This window comes from Pinus tabuliformis, chromosome 3_1 (assembly GCF_031772625.1).
Source record: "Pinus tabuliformis cultivar Carrire ecotype Pingquan chromosome 3_1, CPIR1, whole genome shotgun sequence".
Taxonomy (NCBI): domain Eukaryota; kingdom Viridiplantae; phylum Streptophyta; class Pinopsida; order Pinales; family Pinaceae; genus Pinus; species Pinus tabuliformis.
Window position 1 is genome coordinate 915,347,519 of NC_142301.1, and position 13,388 is coordinate 915,360,906.

A 13,388-nucleotide genomic window follows, 5' to 3' on the forward strand; every position below is an offset into this window, starting at 1 on the left:
GTTCCCTATATTAACCATTCTTCAAGCTTAGTGGTCAATGATATGCTTTCCATTGGGCGACACTGATGGGATTGGTAAGGTAATCACTAGGTGGATACCTGGTCGAGACTCATACATGATTGATATGTACGGTTGGAAGATTAATTGAGAGGATTGTTATATTTTCCACCACATTTTATTTGTGTTTCCAAATGTTGAAGTCATACCCTTAAACCCTTTTGCGTCATACCTGCATGATATCCATTTAAAAATAGGTTCCTACCTTCTTGTAGGGAGGCTATAGTAGCCAATAATTTTTGATCTAGACTTACTAAGTGGTTTTTTTTCTTTGGAACTACATATGTTTAATTTGATTCGGAGAATATTTTGCAACCAACCCTGCTCCAACAAACTTGTGCATTAGGTCTTTACTAATAGTGAATATATCAACATACAACAATTGTTTTTATTAGATTTCTCAAAATTTGGGTTGAGAATTTTTTTACTTTGTGGGGTTGATGTGTGGCTTTTGACCTTGAATTCACGGTGAGAATTGTCTTGGTCAAATTTTACATTGAATATCCTAGCTATCATTATTAGGCATAACAACTAGATTTGAAATAGAAAAGTACATTAAATATGTGAATCCTCGACTTGTCATTACCTTCCATTAATGGTGGCTGCTTAATGCTAAAAAGGGAAAACGAGTTTGCATAACACAAAGTGTACGAGAGAATTTAATATTGGGCTCATTAGTTTTTCTCACAATAATAAAAATGAGAATTTAATATTGGGTTCACAAGTTTAAGAATTTTTTTTGTTTTGGTTATTTTAAAAAATATAATTTTGTAATTTTTAAAATGAAAATAATAATAAAAGTATTAATACAAATTAATAATATATAATTCAGAATTCGTTCACATTAGCTATATTTAAACAAATTATTCAAATCAATATTAATTCAAGTACATAATTATAAAAGAAATTTTTAATGAAAAAAAAGCATAAAAGCATAATTATGAGCCTACTATTGATTGAGAGGTATGTTTGTAACCGAAAGTCATATACTTTAGAGAATATAACATAAATTATATTAATTGCCACCGTATCTCAGAGAAACTATATTGATTGTAACTGTGTTTTACAAAAAAGAAAGCCATGTAAGAAATCGTTGTACTTATTACAAGTGCAAAAAATATTCATATTGAAAGAATGAATGTAATATGAGGAAGATGTTCGTATTTAAATATACGCTCGCGTGTAAATTTCAGTAAGGCCTGCTTGCGATGTAGTTCCCTGGTGGATCATAATTGCAGGTTATGAAAGTATCGCCTGAATTGCATATAATCTTGGCGCAACCAACATTGGCGGTGGTTCTCCATACAACCTGAGTGTAGTGAGTGCAATCAGGTCCGGTGCAAATATTCTTGGCATAGTCAAACCATTTCTTCTCATCTATCCACGCAGCCACTGCCTGCGAAGGGGTCCAACCATGGCCGCTTCCCCAGAATATGTTCTCTCTCCGAAGGGGCTGTCCGAATGTTGTAGGAGGCAGTCGCCCCTTCTCTGTCTTGCATAATTGCGCGCATAATTTGCAAGTTTGCGATCCCATTGAAGAGGACCAACTCCCACCGCATTTCTTGCTTGATTGTGTGGAACCAAAAAGCCATCGATAAACGCGGCAGTAGCGTTCATGTCTGCAGCATTCACCGATGACATTGCCGTCATCATAATGAGAACGAAAATGGAAATGGAAATGTTGCAGTGGCTCTTCAACAACGTGGTTATCCCCATGAGTATCCGAATAAAAATACTAACTTCCTTCTGCTTCTTCGCAAATATGTGTATAACTAGCAAGCTATATCTGGAAGATGGTCTTTCTCTCTCTCCAACCACTGTGTATAACTAGCTCAAGCTGTATCGGTATATATAGCCACAGCCACACATGTTATTCATCAGCATTAGCTTTTACTCTAACCGGAAGGAGGACGAAGCTGCAATTTCTATTCCTTTGATCGTAAGGTAACGCTTGACGATTATCAGAGCGTCCACATAACTTCTTAATTTCACATGTTTGTTTGTGTCTTACTCTATGTATTTGAATTTCAAGATACCTCTCTGCAGATTGCTAGGTGCTCGCTTTGTTGATATTGACGATCGATATGCGCAGACAAAAGTTGAAATATGAATACCTGCCCGCGCACGTTATCATTCTCCGCCGGAATATTCAACACCGATATGAAATTAAATAACTAACTTCCACGCACGCCAAAATTCCCGATGTGCATTTTAATTATTAAGTGAAGCTTCAATCAAGTGAAAACAGGCGAAGCTTAACATGTGATTCACAAAATATTTTCTATCAGACGAGCACAACACGTTATTCACATTATTATCTTGTAACACACCGGCATAGGGGAGGTCATTCATGAATATATATATATTTTGCGCAACCTGATTATTACCAATTAGTAAGGCAATATTATTTTCGTTATTTAGGACCCCGTTTCCCCTATGTGTTTTATGTGTTTCATTCCATTAGTAAGGTAACATTTTTTTGAATAATTTTTTCAATAAATATGATTCCCAAAGAATGTAGATAAATATGTGAAGTGTAAAATAATATATTTTCAATGCCTTGTATGCATGCACTTAATTATATTCTAGTTTAAGTATGAAATTATAGCGATCAAAGTTTTTTTAGTGCTAATTTTCCAAGTATACTTATATTGGTGCCATAACACTAAATTGAGCATAAATCAAAATCACTATGAAAATGAGATATTTCCCTATATCAATAATTCTTACAGCGTAGTGGTCGACTTCCATTAGGCTACAATGATGGCATTGGTTATCAAATAACAAGGTAGATACTAATTCAAGGCTCATGCATGATTGAATAGGTGGATGCTAAGTATAGAGTCATAAGTGATTGACATCCATGGTTGGAAGATTAGTAGAGAGGATTGTTGTATTTTCCACCACATTTTATTTTTCTTTTTGAATGTTGAAGTTTCAATCCTTCATGCTTTGTGGCTGCATGACATGACATCTATTTAACAATGGGTGCTTACTCTCTTTGTAGGAGGACTATTTTGCAACCAACCTTCATGCCTGCATGACATGACATCCATTTAACAATGGTTTCTTACTCTCTTTGTAGGAGGACCATTTTGCAACCAACCAGAGCTGACTAGTGGTGAATTTATCATCATACATCAATTGGTTTTATGTGATTTCTCAAAATTGGGGTTAAATGGTGGTTTTTAACCCTTAATTCACGGTTAGAGTTCTTCTAGTCAAGTTTTACATTGAATACCTTAGCTATCAAGATTAGGTATAACAACTACTTTTGAAATCAAAAAGTAAATTAATTATATATGTTCCATTTATATATGGCTCGTCTCGCTTCCATTTCTTGTTGAAAGGGAAAAGTGTGTTTGCAAAACACAATGAATACATGGGCCATTCAAGAAAATATGAAGAGTCTTAATATTTGACACATTAATTTTTCCTATATAAAACAAAAACCAATGCAATTTAAATTCTTGACATGAGTAATATTCATGGGAACACAATAATCATATTAATTAGCTTTTTTGCTCGTGTGTTATTCTATCCAAAACAAATTTTGATAAAAATAAAAAATAAAAAAATGTTTGATTATTTATATAAAATTTAGTAAACCTTAAAATGAAAATAGTAAAAAAGGTATTCATATAAATTAACTAATTTTATAATTAATAGTGTGTTGACATATGTTATGTTTAGTGAGAATTAATTGAAATTCAAATATATAATTATAATAGAAGAATTTAGTGGATAAACCTCATTAAATAGAGTATTGAAGTAACATGAAGAGTCTTAATTATATTATAGTATTTTTAGACAAGAAACAAATATCATTCAATAAATGATGAAAAAATTTGAAAAAGTGTGCCGAACACATTTCTCCCTCCAAAATTCATAACTCTTGTTTTTATTATTTTAACTATTATTTTATTATTTTCCCTTAGGAGGCCGCTTTTAGGTTGAAATTTCCTCTAATAAAACCCCTAGATTGGAACCAACTGGAACCATAGCAAACACATTCGTGGATAGCTTTCTAGGATGATAATTGTTTGAATCTGAGCTTTCTGATACAAGTTCACATTTTGAGCCCACCAACCCATCCTCCATGTGTCTCTCTTTAGTTTATCGTTATGAAACTAGGAAGGTTTCATTATCTACCCTATTCTGATGAGGAGAAGCATCAACATTGGTCACATCAACCCCTATTATGAGTAAGCCATGATGTGTCTGAGCACCCTCTTCTGTTTGGACTGGTTGGCTCTCCAATATCTCCTTCTCCTCTCCGTCTGATCGGTGAGGATTTGAATATTGCCCCACCTTTTGTTTATTTATCTGCCTCTTCTTCTTTTTTTGGGTTCTTTTTAGCCAGAGGACTTGTGCTCTGTAAGTGGACATATTGAAAACGTGTGTGACATCTAAAAACTGTCTTCTCATATTCTTAAACTTATGTCCAACTGGATTCTTTACGTTTCATTTGTATATGACCAAGAAGGCCTTTACTCTTGTCAATATCTACACATAATTTAGAGAATATAAACATACCTTCACTGTCCACTTACTTTATTTTTTTCAAGAGTATTCCCAATGTCCTCTATGACACTGGGGTGCTAGAAGGGAAGGCGAAGATTTGGAAGTCCCACCCATAACGGCATAATATAAACCACCATAGTTGTGGCATCGAATTGGGTAACCATCGCAAAATGAAAAGGCCAAAATTACCCAAAAACCATGGCCATTCATTTAGCACAATATCCCTTTCTTTTGTGTGTCAAATTGTATAGTGAAAATACCTTTAGAGCATAAATAAATGTCACAGTTTGGTGTCCAAAGGTTAACATCCATTGATGGAGTGCTTTAGGTTTGCGCCAATAACCATTAAACCTATAATGATACGCTTCGATTTGAGACCATAAGAGATAGCGTTTAACTTAGTAAGGTTTTTATCTGTGTCGGGGACATTTTCCATTTGTTCAATAAGGTAGGGCTGATATTATTTTGGATTTGATGTCCAGAGCTATTTTGGGGTTGATTGGTAGGAATTGAATCCTTTCCTTCAGCTGCATCCTTGTATGTAACTGATCCATTTTGTGTGTCCAGGATCCAAGAGCTCCTCCGTGAAACAGTAGATTCAGAATAATGGATTAATTCCTGAAGATACCATTTTCTTTGATTTGGTGTAGTATCTAGAGTAATTTCCCTGCACGTATGAGGTTTTGAACCTCAATGGGAGTTTCCCACTTTCTCCTAATATTCTGTTTCACAACATAAATATTCAAAATAGGGACACCTTCCCATGCACATTTTTAATGAAAACCTCGAAAGAATATGAATCCCTCCATGCCTGAGGGATGAAAGGCACCATCCAGGGAGGGTGTGTTTCCTTTTAATGTGGGTTTGTATCCCAATAAGAGACGTATCTGCCAACTTTCATCATCTTTGTCACATGCAAATCGACGCCCACAGTAAATAGTGATGGATCATCTACATCCATTGACTCGTCATCGACCAAAATGAACGAATGTATGCTTATAGGAAAAAGAACAAAATTAGAAATACATGTTCCATCCCATGCCGCAAAAAAAAACTAGAGGGAGTTCTCAATACAATCCCAAGAAAAGATTAAAATGTGTTCAAACATTTGAATAGATGGACTCTCCTGCCACGACCACACCATATTTTTAGAGCAGATTCTTAAGGGTTTTCCGTCGATTTTGAGATAGATAACATCCATAAGAAGAACCGTAACAGAGGAGATTTGTCCAGGGCTAGATTTTAGTCTTTATTCAAACATCCTTGTTGCTTCGCAATGTATGGAAACCAAAAAACACCTCATATGCAATCCCGTGAGTTCTTCACCATGGACTTGCATAGAAGTTCCCATGCCACGCAAGAGGCCATCGACCACGTCCAAAATATAAGGATCTTTCCGACTATGCGACTCTCCTCGCTAAAAAAAAAGAAGAAAAACCCTAGTTAGCTGCTCCATCGCTCCAATGTTGTCGCGTTCCGCACAAGAATATAGCCTAATACTACGTCCTAGAATAATTAATTACTGATATTGCTTATATTATCGCTTTTTGGCTTCAACTTAATTATTATCTTAATGCTATAAAGTTTTTGTATTATGGAAATGATATTTTTGCAAAAAATGTTAATGTTCATAAGTCAGAAAGTACTAAAAAGGTTCGTTAACAAGACGTTGTTTCTAACCCATTCAATGTTAATAACCGGAAGTGAACCTCACTCGGAGCTAAAATGTTGCAATTATTTTTTTATGGTGCATCGTATTTGGATGCACAATTGCTACAAATAAAAAGACACTTTAATAGGAACTTGTTCATAGTAGCATTTGTGCATTGAAATAAGATGTACCTTATCTCGCCTGGTGTGAATGAGTAAAATCAAACTTTACTTCTAGCCAAAACTCTCCCATTTACCACCAAGCACCTACCATCGACCGCTCTATTGCTCGACCATATACCGCCGATACCGCTGAAGCACTTGTAGTCGACATCCTTTTTTTTGCTTGGTTGTCAGTTAACAACAAGAGCAACTAGAGTTTCCTTTCTCAAGAGTTGTCCCATTGTCGGGATTGGGACATCGACCTGTTTGCATAGTTATGTTTGAAGGATTGCATAATGATCGGCAAGGTCGTGATTTAATTGACGATAACCTCAACATATTTGAGCTTTGGTGATTGGTCACAGCACCAAGTCAAATGTACTATTACACTTGTGCTCGATGCAAGGAAATTTGAGGTTTGTGCAGAGTAAGACCATAGAGGCATTAATGGGCATCTCTATAATACAAAATGTTGGTTAAACTTATCTTGCCGTATATTTTTGTAGTTCTATATCACTCTCCTTCAGTTCTAATTCAAATTTCTTTTCTCTTAATCATTTTATTTTGTTTTTTTGTCATGCCAATAGCGATAACAGTTTTGAAATTCAACATAGTTGTTGCTAGTTTAGTACGATATTTTTTGTAGGTGCATGTAAATATTATTGTATTTCGGGTTTAGGTTTATATTATGTTTTGGAGTAATATTTTCATTGAAATTATGACTATAATGTGTAACTGCGTTTACTAGACTCTCTTAGTAGACAATCACGAATTAGGAAATTAGGAGATTTGAACATAAAACTTGGTACCAATACCTATTTTATATTTGCAAAAGACATGGCAAGTAAACTTTCCAAGAAAACATAAAAGAAAAAAAATCATATTAATTACAATAAAAATCCATATAATTTAAATAACATAATATGAATATCCAGTTCCGTATTTAAGCCCATATAAATTGAAATATCATTTTTTGGGGGACATCAATTCTATTAATGGAAATGATGTTTTTAGAAAAAAAATCCATGGCATTTAGGGCATCCTTGAAGGATTTGGACTGGGAGGAAGAGGAAGCACCCTAGCGTTTGGCTCCACCATTTAGTATTGATACTAGATAGATTAAAGTGTCTTTGACTGTGTCATAATTTCTAAGTGAATTCCTTTCCTAAAGATGCGTACCTCCATGTAGCAAACTGAATAAAGAAAGATGGGATTCTTATGTGATCCTGAATTTTGGCCGCAAGTGAAGAGACAAGATATGCAACGTCTACTTGCATATAGGAAGAACCCCTGAGATTTGCCTCATAAATCCTTAAAGTTAAAGATATTTGGAGTGATGGGGTTAGCATGGAGGTAGGGAGAACCCTGCAATAATTTTTTTTCCCCTAATTTACCAAATCGTCAACAATAACACCAAGATCACGGGGTTCCGAAAAAAGGCAGAGCCCTGAAGCAAACAACGTCCCATGAAAATGGCATCGAATGAAGGTGATAGGTTTCCATTATGGTAAGTCTAAAATTTTAATCCCTCCTTGGTGCTCAAAACATTCAACATGAACGCTAAAATTTGGCTTGCTGAAAAGATATCGTTACTTAAAAAAGATTGAATTGTACACTTATGTAGTCACACTTGTTAGGACATAGATTTCAATGACTGTGATAAGACTTAAAATATTGCAAGAAGATTTTAGTGTGATAGGAGGAAATGGTTGAACATGATTTCCAAGTTGTTAGCTTATTGTTAGGTGTGATTTTCTTGAAATTGAATTAAATTTTCCACATCTATGAACACAAAGGAAGAAGAAATTTAAAACATGAACTATTCACTCAATTAGCAAGGAATTAAATATTTACACATAAACACATAACCAAAAAATGTTCTACATTTTTTGAATGAATATTATTAAATTTCAAATATTTTTTCAGGCTAAATTTCGCAAATTTTCACATTAAATTTATAGTGATATAAAACCTTAAAAAAATTAAACTAAAAAACATATATTTATTTTACATTTTCAAAATGACATATCGAATAAACTTTTAAATAAAATAAATAAATAGAGTAATTATAATAAAAATCTGAATAAATATTCAATTCCAATTTTAAGCTATCATAAAAAATTGCATTAGAATAAATACCCAATTCCAATTTTAAGCCGATATGAATTGAAATATCAGAAAAAATTGTATTAGAATAAATACCCAATTCCAATTTTAAGCCGGTATGAATTGAAATATCAGAAATTGTATTAATGGCAACGGTGTAAAAAGCCATGTCTTTTAAAGAATAAGAAATAAATAGGTGCAAATAGTGTGAAATTTACTTATCAAAGAATATTTATATTGAGATAATATGAAATGTTTCACTGTACTTGTACGTACATGAACAGAGAATGAATGAATATTGAGAGAAATCACGATAGTAGCGTTGAAGGTTTGGTGTTCATATCTTATATATTTACATGATTCCTTTAATTTCATTTCATTTCAGTATGGCCTGGCTGCTACGTAGTTCCCTGGTGGATAATAATTGCACGTTATGAAAGTATCACCTGAGTTGCATATAATCTGGCGCATCCATCTTTGGCCGTGGTCCTCCATACAACCTGAGTGTAGTGAGTGCAATCAGGTCCAGTGCAAATTTTCTTGGCATAGTCAAACCACTTCTCTCATCTATCCACGCAGCCACTGCCTGCGAAGGGGTCCAACCATGGCCGCTTCCCCAGAATATGTTCTCCCCGAAGGAGCTGTCGGAATGTTGTAGGAGGCAGTCGCCCTGTAACGCCCTCGAGTCTCGGGCAGGCGTGCACGATGGGCGGGCGCCCTCGTGCACGACGGCGAGTGCGTTTTGACACGATGACGAGCGGATGGGCGGACCTCCGACACTTGGGTGGGCGACCCGATGGGCGGACGACCCATGGGCGACCCACGCCCGACGGGCGGACGACCGGACGACAGACATGGCGATGACGTTATGTGGTGGACGCAGTATGGTTCGACGAAGGCGAGGCACGGTTCAGCAACCGGGCGAACTGCGTGCGACAAGGAACGAGTCACGGCGGACTGCAGTTACGGTGCAGGTTGGCACAGTGCGACGGAACAGCAAGCAGTTACGACGTTATGTGGGCGCACGTGTACACTTAGCCGAATATGGCTAAGTGTTGGACAGGCATATTAATATGCCGTGAGCACTGATTATACGCACATATAAATATGTGCGTGGATATAATATGTGGAGATAATAAATACGAGACTTGTATATAATGGGGCAGCCATTGTAATATGAGGAAGAACGTATATAATAAAGTGGAGGCCGATATATATATTATGTGAGCTTATACATATAAGCGAATGACAAAAAAAAAAGAAATAAAATATAATAAAATATGAATATACGTGGCCTTATATGGATGGCGGAGACGGCCATTAAAATGAGGAGTGCGTATATGGAATAAAACAAATGAGAGCCGCATATGTTATATGGAGCCATGCGCAGATGTGGAGCGAATGATGAAGTATAATATATGTGAAGAATAATTAAATATTGGATACGTGGCCTTATGTGGATAGAGGAATGTATATGTGGTGAAATCCGAATGATTATTAAATCGGGCCGACATTGTATATGTGGCATGTTGTCGTGGATTTGGGGAGTCGGCTTGTGTTGGCACGCGTCCCTCAAAGAAATGATAATGCGCATATATATGGCATGGTGAAATGCCATTCGAACTCATTTGGGAGTTGCCCCTCCCGTTCATATGAGCATTGTTATTATTACTGTCTCGGTTTATGTTATACGTGAAGCTGTTATGATTGTTTACGTGAAGAACAAAGATTAAAGATTCATGTTAATGTATATCGGTTTATGAAGAAATATAAAGATTAAGATTTATATGGTTGCAAGATAATCGGTTGATGCATGTTATGTCATCGGTTTAAACAAAAGTTGAAATCGGTTAATGCACGCTTGTCTTGGATAAGGCGTAGTCTACAACGTAAAATCGTTAGAAGAGTGAAAGTTGGTAGTGCCGCACACCGCCCAATTAAAGAAAAAAAGATTGGGGGCGTGACAGGTGGTATCAGAGCTCGGTCAGAGCTGGCAGTTGACAAGTGAAGATAAGGTATGGAGGGCAACCGAGGTCTTGTAACTTTGAATATTTGTGGCAGAGATGTTCAAGCGTTGGCAAACTCAGGTGGACCATATAACCTTATATCGGCACGGTTGATAGAAGAAGTGGGGCTGATATCTTTTATGGAGGACTGGGGGATAACCTCGTGGAATTTGGCAATTGGCATGATACGAGATATACCCGTACAGTTGGAAAGATGTAGAGGTCAGCTGGACTTCGTAGTGATCAATACAGATGGCATTGATGTGATGCTTGGACGAGATGGACTTCTTCAAATTGATCAGGCAATAGATGAGGTTGCAGACCGGGAAGAGGAAGTCATGGTGACCGAAGATGTTGAAGATTTGATGGAGGTTAGACTTGATGATGATCAAGCTAAGCCTGAATCATGTAGCTCGTGGACATGGACCGATGAAGATGTTCATATGGAAGGACCATGTGATGATGAGGATATGATGGAGGCCGAACTTGAGTTTAATCAAGTTGAACCGGGAACATACAGGTTGACAACATGGATGGACACTCACATGGAAGAACCACATGAGGATGAGGACTCGATGGAGGTCGAACTTGAAGGTGAACAAGTTGAACCAGGATCGTGCAGCTTATCGACATGGATGGGTGAGGTCACTCATATGGAGGAGCCTCATATTGATAAAGTAAGTATGATTACTTGTGTTCCATTTGGGCATCTGGTAGATGGATCATGTGTAGGGGATGGCAAGATCAGCTTGCCTGAGCATGGAGACATATTACCGTGGATGACTATGATGGAGCCTTGTATGGAGATGCAAGGGTCGTTACTTGCTGAAGGACTTGTTGAGGATGCTTGCTACCTTGAGATGGAAGGTGCAAGACCCCCAGACAAGGGTGGAACTTGATGATCGTTGTGGATGATTGGGTCATGCTTTAGCCACATGGCTAAGTGCCCGGCATGACTCTTGGACAGATTGAAGGGCACACCCTTGGGTGGACTTCTCATGGCCGAAACCAAAAGGTAGTCTTGGTGAACCTTTGGTGGAGGAGCTATGGAGAAGGGACTTATGATGACACGATGATATGGTTGGTGACCGAGTTCACTAAACCGAAGATTGCAGCTTGGATGAGGATGACCGATGTTGTGATGTACTTGGTTGGACTACATGGGCAACATAGTCATGGACATCAGGTTGGAGACTTGAGGATGGCACGTTGCAGATGATGAGGAGGGCTTCATGGATCTGAATGAGGCACATCGAGAGTTGATTACTTGGATGGAGTTGTGAGCAACTATGGAGCATTCCTACTACATGGAGAGCTGAGGCATCTTGCAGGGACCTTTTGGCCGAGACTTGTGTGCTTGCTGAGGTGTTGGTTGAGGATGGTTTATGGAGCTCATGATGACATGAGATCGTTGTGACTTTTGGGACATCATATATGGTGACTTAGAGGTCTGATGCATTGAGGAGCTGAGGTCAGGTGACTTTGATGCAGTATGGGATGCATACTTCCGAAGTACGTGCACGGGGCATGGCTTGGAAGAGTGACTCGATGTGGAGACCGATGAGACACTTTGAGGTGATGGGGTCACGATGGTGATGCAGTCTTGGTAGAGAGCTACTAAGATGGTGTGTTGTCGAGGACGACAACGACTTCAGGTGGAGGAGAATGTAACGCCCTCGAGTCTCGGGCAGGCGTGCACGATGGGCGGGTGCCCTCGTGCACGACGGCGAGTGCGTTTGACGAGCGAATGGGCGGACCTCCGACACTTGGGTGGGCGACCCAATGGGCGGACGACCCATGGGCGACCCACGCCCGACGGGCGGACGACCGGACGACAGACATGACGAGGACGTTATGTGGTGGACGCGGTATGGTTCAACGACGGGCGGCACGGTTCAGCAACTGGGCGAACAGCGTGCGACAAGGAACGAATCATGGCGGGCTGCAGTTGCGGTGCAGGTTGGCACAGTGCGACGGAACAGCAAGCAGTTACGACGTTATGTGGGCGCACGTGTACACTTAGGCCGAATATGGCTAAGTGTTGGGCAGGCATATTAATATGCCGTGAGCACTGATTATACGCACATATAAATATGTGCGTGGATATAATATGTGGAGATAATAAATACGGGACTTGTATATAATGGGGCAGCCATTGTAATATGAGGAAGAACGTATATAATAAAGTGGAGGCCGATATATATATTATGTGAGCTTATACATATAAGCGAACGACAAAAAAAGAAAGAAAGAAATAAAATATAATAAAATATGAATATACGTGGCCTTATATGGATGGCGGAGACGGCCATTAAAATGAGGAGTGCGTATATGGAATAAAACAAATGAGAGCCGACATATGTTATATGGAGCCATGCGCAGATGTGGAGCGAATGATGAAGTATAATATATGTGAAGAATAATTAAATATTGGATACGTGGCCTTATGTGGAGATAGAGGAATGTATATGTGGTGAAAGCCGATTATTAAATCGGGCCGACATTGTATATGTGGCGTGTTGTCGTGGATTTGGGGAGTCGGCTTGTGATGGCACGCGTCCCTCAAAGAAATGATAATGCGCATATATATGGCATGGTGAAATGCCATTCGAAGGAATCATCCAACGAAGTCTCTCGCTCTGATTTCTAAGAGGAGATTGCGCAGTTCTAATGCGCATATCTCATGCGCATTGCATGATCGAATGTGCAGGGGATACACTTGGAAATCGGTGGAATTAAACGGTGGTTTGGAGAGATAATTGGTGACAGCGTATTGCAGAATGACAGTTGTCTTCATACGCTCAACAAGAACATACGGTTGCGGGGTTGAGGATTGAAGGAACGGCTGGAAATGAGAGTTCGGACAGCAGTTGGGTATATTAT

General features: G+C 38.3%; 1 pseudogene; it reads right to left on the bottom strand.

Annotated features, from left to right (window-relative positions):
- Window positions 1-1,246: 1,246 nt before the first annotated feature.
- LOC149190662 (pathogenesis-related protein PR-1 pseudogene) lies at window positions 1,247-1,773 on the bottom strand (annotated as a pseudogene).
- Between the last annotated feature and the right edge of the window lie 11,615 nt (window positions 1,774-13,388).